The sequence below is a fragment of the Bos indicus x Bos taurus genome, unplaced genomic scaffold (genome assembly GCF_003369695.1).
Source record: "Bos indicus x Bos taurus breed Angus x Brahman F1 hybrid unplaced genomic scaffold, Bos_hybrid_MaternalHap_v2.0 SuperScaffold_100441, whole genome shotgun sequence".
Lineage (NCBI taxonomy): Eukaryota > Metazoa > Chordata > Mammalia > Artiodactyla > Bovidae > Bos > Bos indicus x Bos taurus.
Window position 1 is genome coordinate 92,995 of NW_020867087.1, and position 21,329 is coordinate 114,323.

The window sequence follows — 21,329 nt, forward strand, 5'->3', positions numbered from 1 at the left end:
TTTTGTAGGGTTCTGTGTATTCTTGCCACCTCATCTTAATATCTTCTGCTTCTCTTAGGCCCACACCATTTCATCTTTTATGGTGTCCGTCTTGGCATGAAATGTTCCCATGGTATCTCTAATTTTCTTGAAGAGATCTCTAGTCCTTCCCCTTCTATTGTTTCCTCTATTTCTTTGCAGTCATCACTGAGAAAGGCCTTCTTATCTCTCTTTGCTATTCTTTGGAACTCTGCATTCAAATGGGTATATCTTTCCATTTCTCCTTTGCCTTTTGCTTCTCTTCTTTCCTCAGGTATTTGAAAGGCCTCCTCAGACAACCATTTTGCCTTTTTGCTTTTCTTTTTCTTGGGGATGGTCTTGATAACTGCCTCTTGTACAACGTCATGAATCTCCATCCATAGTTCTTCAGGCACTCTGTTTATCAGATCTAATCCCTTGAATCTATTTGTCACTTCCATGTCTAATCATAAGAGTAAATACTACATGAAACTAATTTCAGAGTAGGAAAACTAATTTCACAACAGAACACTTTACCTTGGTTTTAAAATCTAAGACTTCATCATTTGATGTAGGCCCTAAATCAATGCCAGGTTTGTTGGGAAACCTTTAAAGCAAAAACATACAATAAAAATGAGTGACCTCATGTCCTTGAATAAAAGAAGAAAAAAAAAAAGCAAGTGAAAGTTTGTCGATATATTAAATGAACTTTCTTGACATTAATAAAATTTGGCCTGTTTTAAAACAGCTTTTTTTTAAATTTTTTTAAAGATTTCTTGATGTGGACCTGGAGAAGGAAATGGCAACCCACTCCAGTATTCTTGCCTGGAAACTTCCATGGACTGAGGAGCCTGGTAGGCTACAGTCCATGGGGCTGCAAAGAGTTGGACACAACTGAGCGACTTCTCTCTCTCTCTGTCTGATGTGGACCACTTTTAAAATCTTTACTGAATTAGTTCCAATGGTGCTTCTATTTTATCTTTTGTCTGTCTGACCCTGGGTCATGTGAGATCTTAGCTTCTCTGACCGAGTATCGAACCCACACTGCCTACATTGGAAGATGTCTTACTAACCATCTTAATCACTGCACCCCCAGGTGCAGTTTTTCATTACCTATTTCTGAATCCATCTCTCCCAACTTATGAAATATCTAGTTAACACTCATTCTTAGTTTCCATAACAGAGAGTGATAGCCAGTGTATCGGCAGAGCCTAAAAATAATTTTTCACTAAAAGTTCTAATTGCTGAACTGAAAATCCAACTGATGGATTGAAATAATTCTTGTTTGCCCAAACTGGAATAAACCTGATGACTTAAAACAAAGTGGAAGAATAGGCTTTTCCTTCTCCATTGTCTGTTCAAGGTTCAGAGACGAATCTGAGTCCATCCAAAATGGGAGTCTTGGTCCGTCAGCAGGGATACCACTTACTGAGATGGCACTTCTCTCCTTTACTCTAAGGGAGTACAGGGAATTTCCCCACAATGTCGAAAACTAAAATGTACACATGTCAAAGAACTAATTTATATCTTTAACTTATATGCTACATAGGTACTTCTGAGTCTCTGCTGAGGGCCATGGGAGTGGACGTGGGAGCCAGGAAGGCCAATTGTCAAATCACAGGTCAGCTCATTTTAACCAGGGTCAATTCATTAACCTCCTGAAACCACAGTTGCCTAATTAAAAGTAGAACACAGCTACTTTACAAAGCTGCTGTGATGACTCTATGAGGTCACAAATGTTAAGCACGTAATGCAGTGTCTAACCCAGAGTAGAACACTCAACAACCATTAGTTTCTCTTCTCCATGTTCCCTTATTTAAACATATAATTTAAAACATCCATAAAATCCTACCTCCTTGAAGAGTCCTCTTCAGAACTCTCATCCACTATTAAAGAAAAAAGCAAGATACATTTTAAATCAATGGAAGAAAAATACAGAGTATTAAAACCTCAAGACTGAGGCTTTGTTTAAAAGTATTCATTTCAAACCACACATGGAGGCCACACTAGAGGAAGAGAACAGTGGTTGTACTATACTCATAGGTTACTAATACCTAAGAACCACTCCTCCCCTTTATAGTCATCAAATGCCAAACAAAACATCAAAGAAAAGAACTGCTGTTTACAATGACCATAATCCTAACCAAACTCCAGGAAACTGACAGAAAATGATACTATACCATTAATACAATAAGTACTATAAGCTGACAATAGCATGCTTAAACAGCATAGTATTTCTGGATTTCTATTGCCTGGAGCACTGAATAGAGACTATAGACGTCTTGCTGGGACATGACTACTTCTCTGGCTCTTCAGTTCACAATGAAAACGCCCTATCACAGGGAAGCTTGGTCAAAGGCACTGAACCTCACAGCAAGGTAAAATATCAGAAACAAAACTCTTCTCTTCCTGGCCCTCTTTCCAAAGGCAAGAGAAGTATGAAAGATGTAGTGATTCCAGGTTTATAAAGGATAATCTCTTGAAAGGCAGGTGGGGGAGGGCAAACGAGTAAAAGGGCTCAATTCAATGGTGAGAATAGGGACTAGACTTGTAGTGGTGAGCATGAAGTAGGGTACACAGACGCTGAACTTTTTAAAAAACTTTTTAAAATCTTTTTTTAAAAGTTCAGCTTCTGTGTGTATATATATATATATATATATATATATATATATATATACACATACATAAATATACACTAACATGTTTAAAAAGAATCTGTTGAGACTATCTCCTTCCATTGCTCAGGAGTATCTGGACCACACAGATCAGGATTGCCCAAAGAGTGCTGTGTACTAGTGAGGGATATCATTATATCAGTCCTTCCCATTATATGGCAAATGTTTATAGAAATCATGCTTTTTCAGCTTGGAAGGCATACATCATCACATCCTAAGCTGATGAACAAAGGGAGTTAGGGAAGGATGGAGGGAACCACGGACTCTGGTGCTGTTGGACAACATTTTCCAGGGTCGTCATGATCTGATGCTGGAGGGATGACTCACATGCAGTGACTCCACGGGGAGAGGAGCACTGCAAGCTTAAGCAAGGAGGGCAGGGGCAGTGATTTGTAAACGTTTTCACCCTGTGACATCAGAACAATGCTTAGTACATAAAAGACACTTGAAATGTATCTGTTTAGTGAACAAATGAACAAATAAATAAGCATGTTTTCTTTGAGAAATTTCTTTAGAAAAATACAGAAATTAACCAGAGAAAAACTCTATTCTGAGCATATTGAAGACCAAGACACTGTCATCACTGTATCTCCTCTGACTAGTGTAATAAACCAAACTACAGCTCTTTGATAGATGTTTTTGTGGTTCAGTCACCAAATCTTGTCTGACTCTTGTGATCCCATGGACTACAGCTCACCAGGCCCTTCTGTCCATGGAATTTCCCAGGCAAGAGTATGGGAGTGGGTTGCCATTTTCTTCTCCAGGGGATCTTCCCGACACAGTGATCAAGCCATATCTCCTGCATTGGCAGGTGGATACTTTACTACTGAGTTACCTGGGAAGCCCCCTTTGATTAGATAGAGGTCTACTCAGTTAAAGGTATCCTTGGACACCCTGTACAATGTGCTAGATGCCACATCCAGTGGACCTAATGCTGTTTTTGTTAATGCAAAGTATTTTTGTGCTTTTATTAGAACCTGCAGAGTCCCAAGTTGTTCTATTTGAATATCTATTATGATAATCTTTTAACTGATGGCAAGAGAACATCTTATTCTTACAAAACTATACTCTCATGACAATTGTCCAACACACAAAAGAAAATATCTGAGCCTAATGAAGTCAACCTATCTCACTCTCTCTGGATCTGTAAGGAATGAAGTTGGTAATCTAGACCTGCTTGGTACAATAGGCAAAATAACTGGTTCTCAACCAGGCATTGCTTTTCTGCCTTCTGTACAATCGGTAGGTATCTTTCAGAAATAATCTCTCTCTCTACTATGCTGCACACTGCCTCAGCTTTGCAGTTATTGTTTATCATTTCTTATCCTACCAGGAAGGGATTATTCAAGTTCCCAGTTTTAATGATGGTAACTATTTTAGTGAGACTAATCACTACACAGTGAAACTGAAAGTGAAAGTGAAGTTGCTCAGTCCTGTCCGACTCTTTGCGACCCCATGGACTGTAGCCTACCAGGCTCCTCTGTCCATGGGATTTTCCAGGCAATAGTACTGGAGTGGATTGCCATTTCCTTCTCCAGGGGATCTTCCCAACCCAGGGATCGAACCCGGGTCTCCTGCATTGTAGACAGATGCTTTACCATCTAAGCCATCACTCACTAAATGCAAACCATTTTTAAAAATGAAAGTTCACTTTCATAAGACATCCAATCTGCTGTACTATGACTATAGATGAAATATACATCATACTCACTTAATTTTTTTTTTTCTGATTTACACAAAGATCTAATATAGGACTTTAGGGGCCATATTCAAGAGATAGATTTCTTTTCAGACAATACTGTCTTTGATGTTAAATCACCTACAATTAACTTCTTAAAGAATTCTGAATACTAGAATATAAAGAAATTAATTAAAAATAAAATACACATGCAATTTACACTACTTTTTTCATAGTTCTTTCATTATTGAAACTTCCTCATTCCTACTTTATCTATGGTAGAATCACCAAGAGTAATTCAGTATCAGATGACGTACCTGGGTTGCTATTTTCAGGAGAAGTTTTAGATCTCTTTTCTTTATATTCAGAAATCAGTTGGCGAAAGCTATGTATTAAAAATGCGATAAATAATATTTTAGCACCGATACAAAAAACTACCAAATTCTTAGATCGTTTCAGACAATGTCAGAAATAATATCAAAACTTCAATTGTCATATACATTTCAAGTTTCTAAGTTCTATAAACTTTTATTTAGCATGTAGTAAAGGAGAAAGTAATGGTATAAATTCACCCTGCTTATTTAACTTATATGCAGAGTACATTATGAGAAATACTGGGGTGGATGAAGCACAAGCTGGAATCAAGACTGCCTGGAGAAATATCAATAACCTTAGATATGCAGATTACACAACCCTTATGGCAGAAAGTGAAGAAGAACTAAAAAGCCTCTTGATGAAGGTGAAAGAAGAGAGTGAACAAGTTGGCTTAAAGCTCAACATTCAGAAAACTAAGATCATGGCATCCAGTCCCATCACTTCATGGCAAATAGATGGGGAAACAGTGACTGACTTTGTGTTTTTGGGCTCCAAAATCACTGCAGATGGTGATTGCAGCCAAGAAATGAAAAGACGCTTACTCCTTGGAAGGAAAGTTAGACCAACTTAGCATATTAAAAAGCAGAGACATTACTTTCTCATCATAGGTCCAACTAGTCAAGGTTATGGTTTTCCAGTAGTCATGTATGGATGTGAGAGTTGGACTATACAGAAAGCTGAGCACAGAAGAATTGATGCTTCTGAACTGCAGTCTTGGAAAAGACTCTTGAGAGTCCCTTGGACTGCAAGGAGATCCAACCAGTCCATCCTAAAGGAAATCAGTTCTGGGTGTTCAATGGAAGAACTGATGTTGAAGGTACTGATGTTGAAGGTGAAACTCCAATATTTTGGCCACCTGATGCGAAGAGCAGACTAATTTGAAAAGACCCTGATGCTGGGAAAGATTGAAGGCAGGAGGAGAAGGGGACAACAGAGGATGAGATGGTTGGATGGCATCACCGACTCTGTGGACATGATTTTGGGTAAACCCTGTGAGTTGGTGATGGACAGGGAGGCTTGGCGTGCTGTGGTTCATGGGGTCCCAAAGAGTCAAACACGACTGAGCAACTGAACTGAACTGAAAGGAAAAAGAAAAGGAAGATGATATAGTCATGAACTCAGGGCAGTACAGCTCCAATAATTAACTAGATTTAGCTTGGCATACGAAAAATCTCTCGAGCTTGTAAATCCTACCTCTATAACCAACTGCTCTTTGTTTCTGGAGGAGTTGTTTCTCTTCAGTTCAAAGTCTTCCTCTACACAACTGGGATAATACTACCTTATTTCAAAAGAGGATTAATAGGATGTAATGAGATAATATATGCCCAAAATGCTTGCAGAAACAAAGAGTGGAATAATTTCATCTTCAACTTTATTGCTGTAACTACTTTGGAATTCCAAGTAAATCCCAATGTGTGCTTTTTCATACGTTTATCATTCAAGTGTTGCATGAAACTGTTATTAATTCTGGTGATTAGCTGTTCTTTGTGGTTTGTAATTTAGGGAATCTCAGCTTTTAGATAATGTATACCTAAATTTATTTATAACATATGAATTCACTACATTAGAGAACATAATGATCCCCCATTATTGCAGCTAATTACACCAAGAACAGAAAACTAATCACAATCAAGACCTGGGCTGGACCACTACTCTTTCTTATCTACCTACTCAAACTCTGAACCAGCAGATCTTTCTGACAATGCTGTTTAATCTCCATGTTCCTCTCCAATTCACTTGGAAGACATATCCCTACTCTTACAGTGGGTACTGGCAAGTTCTAGATAGGGCTTACCTCTCTGAATTCCAACTATCTTACTTGAGATTTAGGGATTTCTGCTGAATGGGTTCCTTATGGGGCAGATTCTGAAAACATTTAAGGTGGAGGCAGACAGAAATCCTTTGGAAGATTTTCATTATTACAGGAAAGAGATCCCATGAGGGGCCAAGCATAATTAGGGAATCTCAGGCAAGCTGGCACCCACTACTCTGGGAAGGATGACAGGGAACCTGTGACCTAAGAAAAGGTGCCCCTACAGGACAGAAAGCTGCCTTGAGGTTCAAGTCTAGATACAAAGGAGAAAGGGAAGTCTGCTCAATCCCTGCACGAGCACTTGACCCTCTCTGACAGCCTAAAATGGTCCCCCCTGACATCTGCTAGAATAAAAGATAAATAAGAGCCTCAAGGGCACCTCATTGTGAAGATCTAGGCTTCCATGTGGGCTCCACATAAGGTGTCTGAGTGAGGGGGGAAGCTAGGTGGCCCAGCTGCCCAAACTGGGTGCTGTAGCTTTGTTTGCAGCAGTGACTGAGCGACAAGCATACATATGAGAACAAAGGAGCTCTCACTCTGAAGTCGACGTGTGCATCACCTTAAAGGCTGGGGAACCTGGACCCAGAGGGGCAGCCTGGGAGCAAAGGTCAATCATGAGCCCACTGAAGGATGAGTTTTGTTTTTTGTTTTTTTTTCTTTTAAAATGATTTTATTAAAGGTCTTTATAAAGCCACATCCAGACTCCAGATCCAGCTGCCAAGCAGACCCTGTCAAGACCAGCTGTAGCAGCAGTGCTGCAGCAGTAGAATCAATGCAAGGAACAGAATGATGAGAAGGAATTATTTTCTCCCCTCCAAATGACTTGTGGAAGAGGACTGTTTTGTTGATCTTAGGGAATCCTCCGGGTTCTTGGAAAATTCAAGTGGAAGTGTATAGAGAGGAAAGCCCTCAAGGGAAAACAGGATTTGCTGCTGAAATAAATATTGCAAGACCCAAAGAACTACTTAGAAATATTACAACTGTGACACTGTTCATATGCCATACCAAGAGGTCACACTTGGAATGAAATAGCTAATGTCAGGCTTTCTAAGGATCAAGGTCTACATGTCCTGAGATAAAGCACCCTGAGCCCATAGTGAAGAGTATCTAATTGGCCTATGCTTGGCTTTCAGCTCTTGAGGGGGAACATCTCACCACCATTCTCCAAACTGCCTGCACCAAACTGGAACTCTCACTGGTCATGTAGCAAGTAACAGATAAAATTATTTTTGGCTGCAGTTTAGTGAGAACTGGCATTTTATTTTATTTATTTTTATTTTTTTTTTACAGAATAGTTCAAATTTTATTTTTTTTAAAAAGACTAGTGTATGTAGATAGTAAAATGTCTGGAAGGTGTATAAATATATACCAAGATCTTACTGTGTTTATTTCTGCATGATGGAATTACAAATGATAGTTTTCTTCTATATAATAAGAAGAAACTATTATATAAGAAACTTTTATATTATATAAGAAACTATTATATAAGAAACTTCTATATAAACTATTCTAACTATTCTATATAATGGTTTACATTTACAAAGCCATATTTCCTCTCCTCTAGCTCTCACACCCCAACCCTGATGCCTGGAGAATAGGATATATGCAGTTCTTTGTTTCTTTTTACCACTTGATATAATTATAGGTACACACTAGACACAATAAAATTTATCATCATCATTTTATCAGTTATATTTCTTTTTTTATTTTTTATTTTTTTTAAATTTTATTTTTTAACTTTACAATATTGTATTGGTTTTGCCATATATCAACATGAATCCGCCACAGGTATACACGTGTTCCCCATCCTGAACCCTCCTCCCTCCTCAGTTATATGTCTAAGTCATTAAGCAAAGAGTTCAGGTACTGTAATGAAGTGACTTGACCAGAATTACACAACTAAGGGTAAATCAGAATAGGATGTAGGGCTCATACCCCTAATCTATATTTCTTTTAAAAATCCTTTTTTATTATAAAAGTGTTCAAACATACATAAAAGAGGGAATATAATATACTCTCATGTACCACCACCACCACCCAGCTTCAACAGTTATCATTTTGCCATTCTTATTTCATCAGCTTCCAATCATTGTCCATCTTCATCTGACTGGAGGATTTTTTTTTTTTTCCAGAAAAACATCTACTTCTCCTTTATTGACTACGCCAAAGCCTTTGACTGTGTGGATCACAACAAACTGTGGAAAATTCTTTTTTTTTTTTTTTTTGCAGAGCTGGTGATATTATTTTTTATTTTATTTTTTAAATTTTATTTTATTTTTAAACTTTACAATATTGTATTAGTTTTGCCAAAAATCGAAATGAATCCACCACAGGTATACCTGTGTTCCCCATCCTGAACCCTCCTCCGTCCTCCCTCCCCATACCCTCCCTCTGGGTCGTCCCAGTGCACCAGCCCCAAACATCCAGTATCGTGCATCGAACCTGGACTGGCGACTCGTTTCATACATGACATTATACATGTTTCAATGCCATTCTCCCAAATCTCCCCACCTTCTCCCTCTCCCTCTCCCACAGAGTCCATAAGACTGATCTATACATCAGTGTAGTATCTGTTCTTATCAGAACTGGCATTTTAATGTGAACACTTACATATTAAAACCACTAATAACAGCATATTCTTCTGCAGTCCACCTAAAAAACATCTTGAGAAAAGATGTCAGCACCTTGCTGAAGAAGTCTGACGACATTTGTTGATTCATACTTGACAGCAAGCATGAGGGCTGTTCTAAAACAACAGAGAGATGACTTCAGCCTCAGGAAGTTGAGTTGATTTACTTAAACAGTTAATTTGATATGGTTTACCAAGTGAACGCCTTGCCCTTTCATGAAGAACTGACCATTTACAAGCTCAAGTGTGCATCTTTGCAAATTACCTCCAAGACCAAAATAAAGGGACAGAAAAGAAGCCTCCTGTCCCACTGGGAATCCAGGTAGCAGCACTTACTATTTCAAAAGTCCCTGATGGGGACTTTCCTGGTGGGCCAGTGGATAAGATTCCAGGCTCCCAGTGCAGGAGGCCTAGGTTCCATCCCTGGTCAAGGAACTTGATCCCATATGCTGCAACTAAGAGTTCCCACAACTAGGACCCCACATAGCCAAATAAATAAATGTTTTTTAAAAATAATAATGAAGTCCTTGATGGACAAGAAACGATGCTGAGGTCACTTATCTGAGGCAGATGACTATCTAAGGGATAAATTCCCTATTTCCTCCTTAGTCTGATATATTTGGCTTCAAAGTCAGCTAAAGGTTGGGCTAAGGAAAGGCTACTGGCAAGTTTAAATCAAAAATATTGATAATAATGGGAATAAAAATAGTCATGGTGGCAGTTAATGATGTAGACAAGCATGTGCTAGGCGCTAAAAATGAAATACTATATATAAAATCTTTCTCACACACAGGCACCTTTGAAAGATGCATTACTATTTGCCTTTTGTATCAGGAAACTTATTTGCTGATGATAACCCTAATCGGTAGGAAACCTAGGAATTGAACCTAGCCTGAATCTAAAGCCCATCATTTTCATCTGTATCATTCACCTCTGACTTGTCTTGGTTAAAGGAACTGTTTATCCAATAAAAGCTATCTTTCTTGCTTCTACCTGCATTAAAAATGCAAATATAAAAATGTACTAAAATGAGAAAGGATAAAAACTATGAGACCGCAGGATCAGGTGACCGTAAGTAATAATCACCTTTTTGTGGCTGTTGTTATTTAGTTGCTATGTTGTATCTGAGTCTTTTGTAACCTAGTAACATCAGCATTTTTCAATCAGAGTAATTTAAAACAAAGAGTTATCCAAAAGACAAAATCACGTCTTTTAGGTTTACTATGCATCTTATAAAAATATATACATACAAAGCAGAGGTTAAAGAATTCTTTTAAAAGAATTAAGAAACTCGATACTGTCATGAGGTAAACTAAAAAGCAGAATCCATATTTCACAAAGCTAATAAAACTAATTTGAAATACCTCAGCTATTATAAGATCAACCAACCAAACAAAAAGAGGTTGCATAGGACATCGGTCAATACTTTAAAGGAATATGAATCCTGATATACATTCCTGCTATATATTGTTCATGATTCTCAGTCAGAATAATTGATATTCTACCTAAGTAGATCACAAATGAATTCTCTTATTCATTTAATCTTGATATTATCATCCTAGAATAGCACTAAGGGTTTTAAAAAGAAAAAGAACAATGGTACCTTTTCATCTTATCAACCGCATGTATATTTGCTTCTTTCTTTACTAAAAACTCCACCATTTACCCTCTCCTTTCACATATAGCAAGTAACAGTGGTGTCAGGTCATCCTGTAAAACAGGATGTTTCCAATGTACACAGTTAACCTATTTCTAAACTGAAATTAAAATCGTGCAACCGATTTTCTGAACTTAAAAATAAAAGTCAGAAAGTAAATGAAAGAGAGCCCCCTCCTAATTGCCCTGTGTATCTTCTTTCTCTTTAATATGTTCCTCATCTGGGCCTTCCCTGGTTGTCCAGTGGCTAAGTGTCAAGCTCCCAATGCAGGGGGTGGGGTTATCATTTAGCTACTGTATCAACTGCATATTTTAGGGACAATGCTGAGGCAGAAATATATAATACTATCTATAGCATGCATAACCTATCCAAGGATGACCATGAGTAAACTCAAAAGGTTTACAGACATTCCAGTGGGAATATTATTCTCTATATGAACATGCAAAGAGAGAAACTTTTGTTTTTCTTTTTCAAAAAGCCAACTGTGGGAACCCTGTTTTACTGCTTTCTCAGAAATGTCTCCTGGAATTTAATCTTACTCATTCTCTCTTCCTTGCTTGCTCTTTCCACCGCCCTTCCTTAAGTTAGACGTTCTGGCGGAGAGGTCAGCATTAGCTAGATGCTAACTGCATGCAGAATGAGCACCCTCCCCACCTTATCTTCAAAGACCCTTCTTGATGACTCTCATGTGATTAACTCCAGACCACCAGGAGGAAGCTTCCAAAATCCTAGAGTTCTGGTGTCTGTCTTGCTTTACTGCTCTTAGTTCAAGATTGCAACATAAAATTACCAATATATACATGCTCAACATTTTCTCAGGGAGTTGCTCTTCCACCAGCTCTCCCTGCACTGTATCTTATAATCTTGTGTGTTTGTGAGAGTTATTCAGTGTGAAACTGCCACAACCAACTTAAAAATTCTAATTTGAAAAAATTAATTCCATTCTTAAGAGATTTTTTAAAATATGAAATCAATTATAGATTAATTATACTGTCTTTAAAAACCTTCAAATATTTATCAAAATAAACTATCAAAAATTGGAAACTCAAATGCTTATGGATGGAAAGCTGATGACCTAAGTAAGTGAAAAAGCCAGGTGAGACCGGTAACCCAGAAAACACCCATCCCACACAGAAGGGGTGGCCTCTGCACGCAGACCAAACAGTAGGATGGGCTCAAGGGGGTCCAGATTTGGTCCTTGGAGAAGCCTGAACTTCCGCATGAGCCTCCTAAATTTGAAATGTTGACTCAGTGTATGGAGGTAAACTAAACATATCCAAGGGTCATGTTTGGTTTATGGCCCACTCTTGGTTTTATGTTTGCTGTTTCCAAACAGGTGGGTATAAAGCAAATATTTGTATGTGAAACCTTTCCTTTCTTTAGTATCACACAAAAAAAGTTTTTTTTTGTAAAAAATGTTTCACAAAAAAAAGTGGGTCCCAATATGTAATAAATACAGCTATTAAGACTCATCATTCAATTAAACATAAATTCTTTTAAAAAGACTCAAAATTCACAGTCAAGAATGTTTCCACTGCCTGTTGAAACTACAATCTATCTCTAGAATTCTTCTAGATTGTTAATAAAATGGATCATGAGTTTCCAAGCCAGCTGAAAATAAATGCTTACAACAATTCCCCTCTGTACTATTACTAACTTCATGGGTTTTAAAGCTCTCATCTGCTTATGCCAGGGATCAGCAATTCTAACAGACACCCTGCAAGAGTCTGTCCTGAAGCTGACACCAAAAAAGGCTCATGAGTTACTATTACTGCAGTCAGGAAAACCCTGCTGGTAACAAACATCTGTTGACCTAATGACCTGGATGATAAGTGAAGGTGCAAAATCCTTAAAGGGTCAGACTCTACAGATGAAGTGACTTCACCATGAGCAAATTGCTAAAGACTCTTGGAGTGTCACTGAATGATGAGTGGTTGGAAGGAAAAGGAGTTATCGTTCAAGCCCATAGATATTGCCAAAGATACTCCTTTTAGTATCTCAAGCACAGGGGCAGAGAAAAAGTCAGGCTAATATTGTTGAAAAGGAGGGAGCTGATGGAAGTAGCTAGCATTTATCAAACTCCAATGCTTCAGGAGACTACTTTCTTTTGTGAAGGGTGCATTTAGAAATTAGATGTATTCACTCCATAGTTATTCATCAAGGATTGGTTCAGAATCTCAAGGGAATAGTTCTAAATACACACGTCCAAGAGTTCCTCGATTTACTCAGTCAAAATCTACAGCGAACAGCCTAGGCTTATACATTTTTAAAATAAGTTTTCCCAAATAATTGTGGTTCACCAGCAGAATATAGCTGAGAATTAGTGCAGCAACCACTTTAGTCTCATCTCTTACTCACATGGCCAATTCCTTCTCTTACATGAAGGTTTGAATAAAAAAGAAAAGTGTAAGAGGCAAGAGTCATCAAAACTGCAATTTTTAAAATTTTCCTGGGTAAACAGTGGTAGAACAGGGAATAGTAAACCCAAAAGGCAACCTGATCTCATTTATTTATAAACCCCTTACTTCCTTCCCATTGAGACATTCTAGATGGGAGAGCAGAGTCTAGACTCTTATCTAAGTGGATGGTTCTGCCAGAATAGGATAATATCAGGTAGTTATTTGTTCTTCTCTCTTAATTCCCACTTAATCATCACCTGCTCACTGTCAGTCTGTTTTGATCAGAGTCTTCTTAAAACTGGCACCTAGGCAAATTTATAATTCACTCACACTCTTTTTCAAAATAACAACTATTATCCCTGAAAACTGAAAAGCATATAAGAAATATATAAACTGAAGGGAATAAAAAGCACAAACCAAAACCTCAGGACTTCCGTGGTGGTCCCGTGGCTGGATCTCAGTTGTCCCAGGAAAGAGGGCCTGTGTTCGACCCCTGGTCAGGAAACTAGATCCTACATGCTGAAACTAAGCCCAGCTCAGCCAAATAAATATTAAAATAAATAAATCCTCTTCTTGGCATTTCCCAACTGCCAAAATTCCAGCTTGACTTGCACTTTTCACTAGCTTCCTCCTTTTCATTTCCTTTTCCCCTCTTAAGACTTGGGCAGTGAAAGAGAAACTGTGTTTATATAAACCATTTTTCATAAAATGGCAATTTGTGAACAGCACCAAGATTTCTAATATGTTGTAAAATGCTTTTGTTATGTCTGAATTTTAAGACAAAGTCTACTGAGACCAATTTTGCTTTACTCTGCTATTTTAGACTGATTCAAAAAAAAAAAAAAACCTTAAGTGGGGGAAAATATTTGCAAAATGTTTTACCTTTAACAAGTGCAGTGTTATCATGAATACCAGCCATAAACGCATAAAGGAATGCTTTACTCTCTAATGCTTTGGGAATATAATTTAAATTGAAATCTTAGACAATTTAGTTCCTTCAAAATACTTTTACTCAGGGAAGGCTGGAGCTTCCAAAGAAGGAAAACTGAGCCCACCTGTTAGAGTAGAGGGAGTTCCTGGTGGGGCTGCAGCTGCAGGACGTCACGTGTGTCCTGCAGAAAGCAGGAGAGGCGGCTTCACCGTCACCAGCTCCACACTCACACAGCTGCAACCCCACTGAGCAGCTCCCTGGGGCTGATTGCGGGAGACCCTGAAGTGTACATCGCAAACCAAGCAGTCATCAGCACAAGTGAACGCCCTTGCTGGGAGTCAAACATGACCTGACCCTATTGGCCAGATCTCGGAACCGGGGTCCTGAAGGGCTCAGGGCTCCAGGCCTGCTGCCTCCCAGACCCACTTGTACTCACCCAGATCCCCCTCATGGGCACTGGGTCTCCTTCCTCCTTCCACCCACCCCCAGGGGCACCCATTCTTTGAGCCCCTGGAAGCAGCCACTCTTCACATCACTTCACTTCCCCCAGGTCTTCATCATTTGTGGGCTCTCAGTCTACCACCCACTCCAGGCATGTTATGATGGGAAATCTTCCTTCTGGGGTAGATGGCTGGCTGGGAGACAGAGCTTTGCCCTCTCTGTGGGCTCCAACATGTTTCCCACTGCAGTGGCTTTGGAGTTGTTTCCATTGTAACAGGGCTTGATGGACACTATTCAGTTTACCTATTTACATAGTTAGAAATAAAACACTTCTACTCTTTCCTGGAAAATCCCATGGACGGAGGAGCCTGGTAGGCTGAAGTCCATGGGGTTGCAAAGAGTCAGACACGACTGAGTGACTTCACTTTCACTTTCCACTTTCATGCATTGGAGAAGGAAATGGCAACCCACTCCAATGTTCCTGCCTGGAGAATCCCAGGGACAGGGGAGCCTGGTGGGCAGCCGTCTATGGGGTCACACAGTGTCGGATATGACTCAAGCGACTTAGCAGCAGCAGCAGTTTAAAAAAAAAATGCTTTGCAAATATTTTGTAAATAAAGTTAGTTGAGATACACCTTGTTCCTGGCTTCTATATTGGCATCGCAGGAAAGCAGCTTTGTTGCGAGTGATATATTCTGGCAAAAGACAGCGTAGTGGAAAGCAGTGTTCCCACAGACATCCAAGACATTTGGGTCGGCACCATGCTCCAGCAGAAGAGTTGCACACTCCTCTTCTTGGCATTCTATGGCCTTGTCAGTGTTGTGCCAAGAAACAGAGTGTAAATTCTAGGAATTCAAAGTAAATAGTCCACAAGCTTCACCAGTTTGCTATATCTAAATGAGATGAATTCACTTTTAGTCTCAGTAGTTAAATCACATCCACCTTGTGTGGACACAATTCGCTGCCCCATACCTTCATCAGTGCTGTCCTGTTTTCATTGTCATAGAGGTTAAGCAGGTATTTTCTCTCCAGGTACAGAGTTACCACTGCTGAATGGCCATTGGCACAGGCCAAGTGGAGGACAGTCCTATGAAAGCAAGAGGAGTTTTCAGGAAACTGTAGTGTTACTGTTTCAAAACAAATAATTGTTCCTGTGATTGAAAACATTCAATACCATGCTATTCCTACCGCTCTAAAACAAATATTTCATTTCCTTCTGGAGAAAGAACATTATATATTAGCATTAGCTCTTCTTAACACTAATGAAAGAACAATTTACTTGAATAGAATGACCATGACCTTGAGATTCAGCTCAACTTGGGTTTGAATTTGACTTTCACTCTGTCACTTAGCTGTTGCTCAGCCTCTCTGTGCCTCAATTTCCTCATCAACAAAATGGAGAGAGAGAAGCAGTTCTCTCACAGGACAGCACTGCTATGCTTAAATGAGATCCATGCAGAGTTTAGAACTGTTCCTGGCACAGGTTACAGCTCAGTAACTGTTAGGTAATATAATGATACTTATTACTATTACTACTATTTTACAAGGACAACATCTCAATGAAGTCAAAGGATATCATACCTCCTTTGCAGATACATTTTGAGGATTAGAGACAACACTGTGCTTCAATGATTCTAATATGTTCATTTTCTGACATTTTAATGTCTCTGACATTGGAATGAAATTTATAATTCACAATGTCTGTACAACTATAATTGGTAGCATTTTTGCTTGCTCATTTCTCATTTTTCCTGTTGATCTAATTACCATAAAGTCTTTTTGTCTAAGGTTGCTTCTTTTTAATTAAAATACCAGATCAGATCAGATCAGTCGCTCAGTCGTGTCCAACTCTTTGCAACCCCATGAATCGGAGCATGCCAGGCCTCCCTGTCCATCACCAACTCCCAGAGTTCACTCAGACTCACGTCCATCAAGTCAGTGATGCCATCCAGCCATCTCATCCTCTGTCGTCCCCTTCTCCTCTTGCCCCCAATCCCTCCCAGCATCACTCTTTTCCAATGAGTCAACTCTTCACATGAGGTGGCCAAAGTACTGGACTTTCAGCTTTAGCATCATTCCTTCCAAAGAAATCCCAGGGCTGATCTCCTTCAGAATGGACTGGTTGGGTCTCCTTGCAGTCCAAGGGACTCTCAAGAGTCTTCTCCAACACCACAGTTCAAAAGCATCAATTCTTCGGCCCTCAGCTTTCTTCACAGTCCAACTCTCACATCCTTACATGACCACAGGAAAAACCATAGCCTTAACTAGATGAACCTTTGTTGGCAAAGTAACGCCTCTGCTTTTGAATATGCTCTCTAGGTTGGTCATAACTTTCCTTCAAAGGAGTAAGCATCTTTTAATTTCATGGCTGAAGTCACCATCTGCAGTGATCTTGGAGCCCAGAAAAATAAAGTCTGACACTGTTTCCACTGTTTCCCCATCTATTTCCCATGAAGTGATGGGACCGGATGCCATGATCTTCGTTTTCTGAATGTTGAGCTTTAAGCCAACTTTTTCACTCTCCACTTTTACTTTCATCAAGAGGCTTTTTAGTTCTTCTTCACTTTCTGCCATAAGGGTGATGTCATCTGCATATCTGAGGTTATTGATATTTCTCCCAGCAATCTTGATTCCAGCTAAAATATAGATGATGCATATTACATATTATTATATATTACAGGTACACAACATAGTGATTCACAATTTTTATAGGTCATACTCCATTTAAAGTTATTATATGATATTTTCAATATTCCCCATGTTGTACAATACATTCCAGTAGCTGGCAGGATTTTAGTTCCCCCACCAGGTATCGAACCCTAGGCCCACAACAGTGAGTCTTAACCACTGGATGACTAAAGAACTCCCTAGATTCCCTTGACTTATGAAAAGGCTGAAAGTTGTCTTAAAATATCAATCCTCAAAAAAATAAAAATAAAATAAAAATAAATTGAAATTGTGCCAAAAAGACAAGCCCTGTCTGCTAAGCTGACTTGCCTATAGACAGCTTGATCTACAGAGAGTTTTAAATTTTTTGTGTTGTTAAAATGTTAAATCAACACCCAGATTTATTTTCTTTGTGTGTGTGTGTGTGTGTGTTTGTGTGGAAATCCAGGAAACTCCAGATTTCTTACTTTTGAAATCATTCTTAGAAAGATCTTTGGGGTGGGAGGAAGGCTCACAAGGAAGGGGATATATGTATACTTACAACTGATTTATGATGTTATACAGCAGAAAAGAACACAACATTGTAAACAATTATTCTCCAATTAAAAAAATAAGGTTAAGAAACAGTAGAAATAGAAAAAACAGAAGGTCTCTGTTAGCAGATAAAAAATGTATAAATAGGAATCTGAGTTTTATTCTGGTACTTTTCTCACTCTGCATATTTGAAATGTTTGATCCATACTCTATCTGAAACTTTTTGGTGAGATAAAAATTGAGTTATTTTTCTCTTTTACCAGGTTATTTCTCCACCATCTACACACAGTTTATCATTTCTAACAGAAAAAGTCATCATTTTCAAGTTCTAAAGTGTTACATACATTTGGGTGTTTGGGTATTCTGTTCTATTCATTTATCTATCTTTACAGTTGTTAGTAAATGAACACTTTGTGGGCACTTATAGCACGTTTTGATATCTAGAAGGGTAAATCTTCCTCTACTATACAAAACTTTTAATTTCATCACAACAATTAAAGACAGCATATGTAACCCAAAATCTTTAAAACCATGAAATGTTGATTTGCTTTAAATATAGAAAGACCATACATCCTAAGAAAATGTCTTTCTATTCAAGGACACAGCCAGCTTCCTACTTCAAAGCTGTCTTCTAAGGTCCTTCAGCAAAGAACACATACACCTAAGTGTACACTGATATAAAATGGACATTGAAATGTATCTGAAGAATTTTTAATCCAGAAGTTTATTTGGCATGGGAATTATCTTGCTCACTATGCAGTTTTCTGTAATATATAACCTTATGGTATAAAAAATGTATACATTAAAAATAAGATATTGACAACACCAGAAATCTGTCCACTGCCATGATCCACAATAGGCGATCCATGAAGAAGTGCATTCATAAATCACGTGAGAAAAAAATGTGAGAGCCATAAGGTTGAGAAGATTTATTGAAGGCTATGTAACTTGAGAGCTTTTACTCATGAGTACATCATGCTAACCCATGTGAATAAAAAGTAGGAGGAAGAAAGGAAAAACAGATGCTATTCATGTTTCATTTAATTTCTGTGATTACCGACATTCAGTTAAATGACTTCAAAACTATCAGTAAAGCTCTATAAGGGGAATTATAAATGGGTCCAAAACCAGCTAAGGCTTTTTGCTGCCTTTAAAGTCTGTGGGATGCTGGATCGCAGGAAGGTATCCAGGAGCCTTGGAGGGGAAACTCACAGGAGGGATCTCTGCCAGGCCCTTCCACTCTGCTTACCTGTCCATCTTGTCCCTGTCGTTCAGGCCATTTTTTCCAAATAACAGAACATGCTGCACATTGGCTACGTTGCCCACAATGGCAGCTTTGTGGATCTTTCTGAGGTCTTTGTCTCGGATGCGGTACCCGGGCTGGAAGTTGATTCCATGACCACTGTCTCTCACTGGGTTGATGGAGGAGCCAAAGCGCTACACACCCTTCTTACTCCCAAAGCCAAAAATCTTCATCGCAGAGCCTACAGACACACACACCTTACCTCTCCCTCGGCTCTTCAGAGTCCCCTAAACCCAACATGAGCACTACAGTTAAGCCAGAGCCGTCCTGCCAAAACCTCCCAGCTGGGAAGCTCAACGGTTTGGAATCTTTCATCCCAGAATGATCGTTGCTAAGCAACACTTCTAAACACATTGCCCATGCACACAGAGGCCTGGCATGCCAGCCCAGTGCTCATATGCAAGAACTGTAAGTTGATTTCCTGAAAGAAACAAACACTATCAATAAACCTTTACCTAAACTAAGAAGGAAAGAAACTGAAATATAGAAAAGGAAACTGAAATATAGAAATGAAAGTGACATTATAACTGTATAACTGTCAAAATAACTATAGTATCCAAAGCAATCTACAGATTCAGTGCAATTTCTATCAAATTACCAATGGCATTTTTCACACAACTAGAACAAAAAATTTTACAGTGTGTATGGAAACAAAAGACCCCAAGTAGACAAAGCAATCTTGAGGAAGAAAAGCAAAAGCCAACAGAATCAGGTACCCTGACTACAGACTACTCTGCAAGCTTCAGTTATCAAAACACAGTACTAGCACAAAAACAGAAATATATTGAATTATCAATGGAACAAGACAGAAAGTCCAGAGAGAAACCTACGTACCTGTGGTCAATTAATCTAGGATAAAGGAGGCAAGATTATACAAAGGAGAAAAGATAGCCCCTTCAATAAGTGGTGCTGAGAAAACTCAACAGCTACATGTATAAGAAGGAAATCAGAACACTCCCTAACATCATACACAAAAATAAACTCAAAATGGGTTAGGCACCTAAATATAAGACAGGTCCTGTAAAACTCAGAGGAGAATATAGGCAGAACACACTCTGACATAAATTACAGCAGGATCATTTTCCATCCACCTCTTACAGTAATGAAAATAAAGAGAGAAATAAGCAAATGGGATATAATTAAATGTAAAAGTTTTGCACAGTGCAGGAAATCATAAACAAGAAAGATGACAACCCACAGAATGGGAGACAATATTTGCAAATGATGCAATTGACAAGGGATTAATCTCTAACATATTCAAACATCTCAAAGAGCTCAATATCAAAAAACAAACAACCTGATCAAAAAATGAGTATAAGATCTAAATACACATTTCTGTAAGGAACACCTACAGACGACCAAAAAGCACATGAGGGATGCTCAGAAAGGATGCTCTGCATCACTAATTATTATAGAAATGCAGAAATACTATAATAAGGTATCATTTCAAACCAATCAGAATAGCCACCATCAAAAAATATACAAACAATAAATGCTGGAGAGAGTGTAGAGAAAAAGGAATCCTTCTACACTGCTTATGGAATGCAACTAGGTACACCCAGTGTAGAAAACTCTATAAAGTTTGCTGTAAAAACTAAATATAGAGTTGCCATATGATTCAGCAATCTCAGTGCTGAGCATATATCTGGAGAAAACTATAATTCAAAAAGGTACATGCACCCCAATGTTCACTGCAGAACTATTTACAATAGCCAAGACATTGAAGCAACCTAAATGTCCATCAACAGAAGAATGGATAAAGAAGATGCAGTATACACACACACACGCGCACACACACACAGACAGACACACACACACACAGCGAAAATGGAATATTACTCAGTCATAAAAAGAAATAATAACGACATTTGCAACAACACAGATGGATCTCAAATTACAATACTAAATGAGGTAACTCAGACAGAGAAAAACAAGTATCACATCACTTACATGTGGAATTTAATAAAAATAAACTTATTTACACAACAGAAACCAACTCAAAAGATCTGAAAATCAAATTATGGTTATGAAAGGGGAAACATGAGGGGAAGGACAAATTAGAAGATTGGAGTTAACATATATACACTATTTTCTAGTAGTCATGTCTGGATATGAGAGTTGTACAATAAAGAAGGCTGACTGCCAAAGAATTAATGCTTTTGAACTGTGGTGTTAGGAGTAGACTCTCAAGAGTCCTTGGACTGCAAGGAGATTAAACGAGTCAATCCTA

The 21,329-nt window shown here is 38.6% G+C and overlaps 1 long non-coding RNA gene across 2 annotated transcripts; it reads right to left on the reverse strand.

Annotated features, from left to right (window-relative positions):
* Window positions 1-538: 538 nt before the first annotated feature.
* On the reverse strand, window positions 539-9,553 carry LOC113888549. 2 transcript variants are annotated; one of them, XR_003510005.1, is made up of 3 exons: window positions 9,149-9,553; window positions 1,850-1,883; window positions 539-604 (listed from the first exon to the last, which is right to left on the reverse strand). It is a non-coding gene; the product is annotated as an uncharacterized LOC113888549 (long non-coding RNA). The 2 variants fall into 2 exon arrangements; XR_003510004.1 differs by lacking the exon at window positions 9,149-9,553 and adding an exon at window positions 4,668-4,740.
* Between the last annotated feature and the right edge of the window lie 11,776 nt (window positions 9,554-21,329).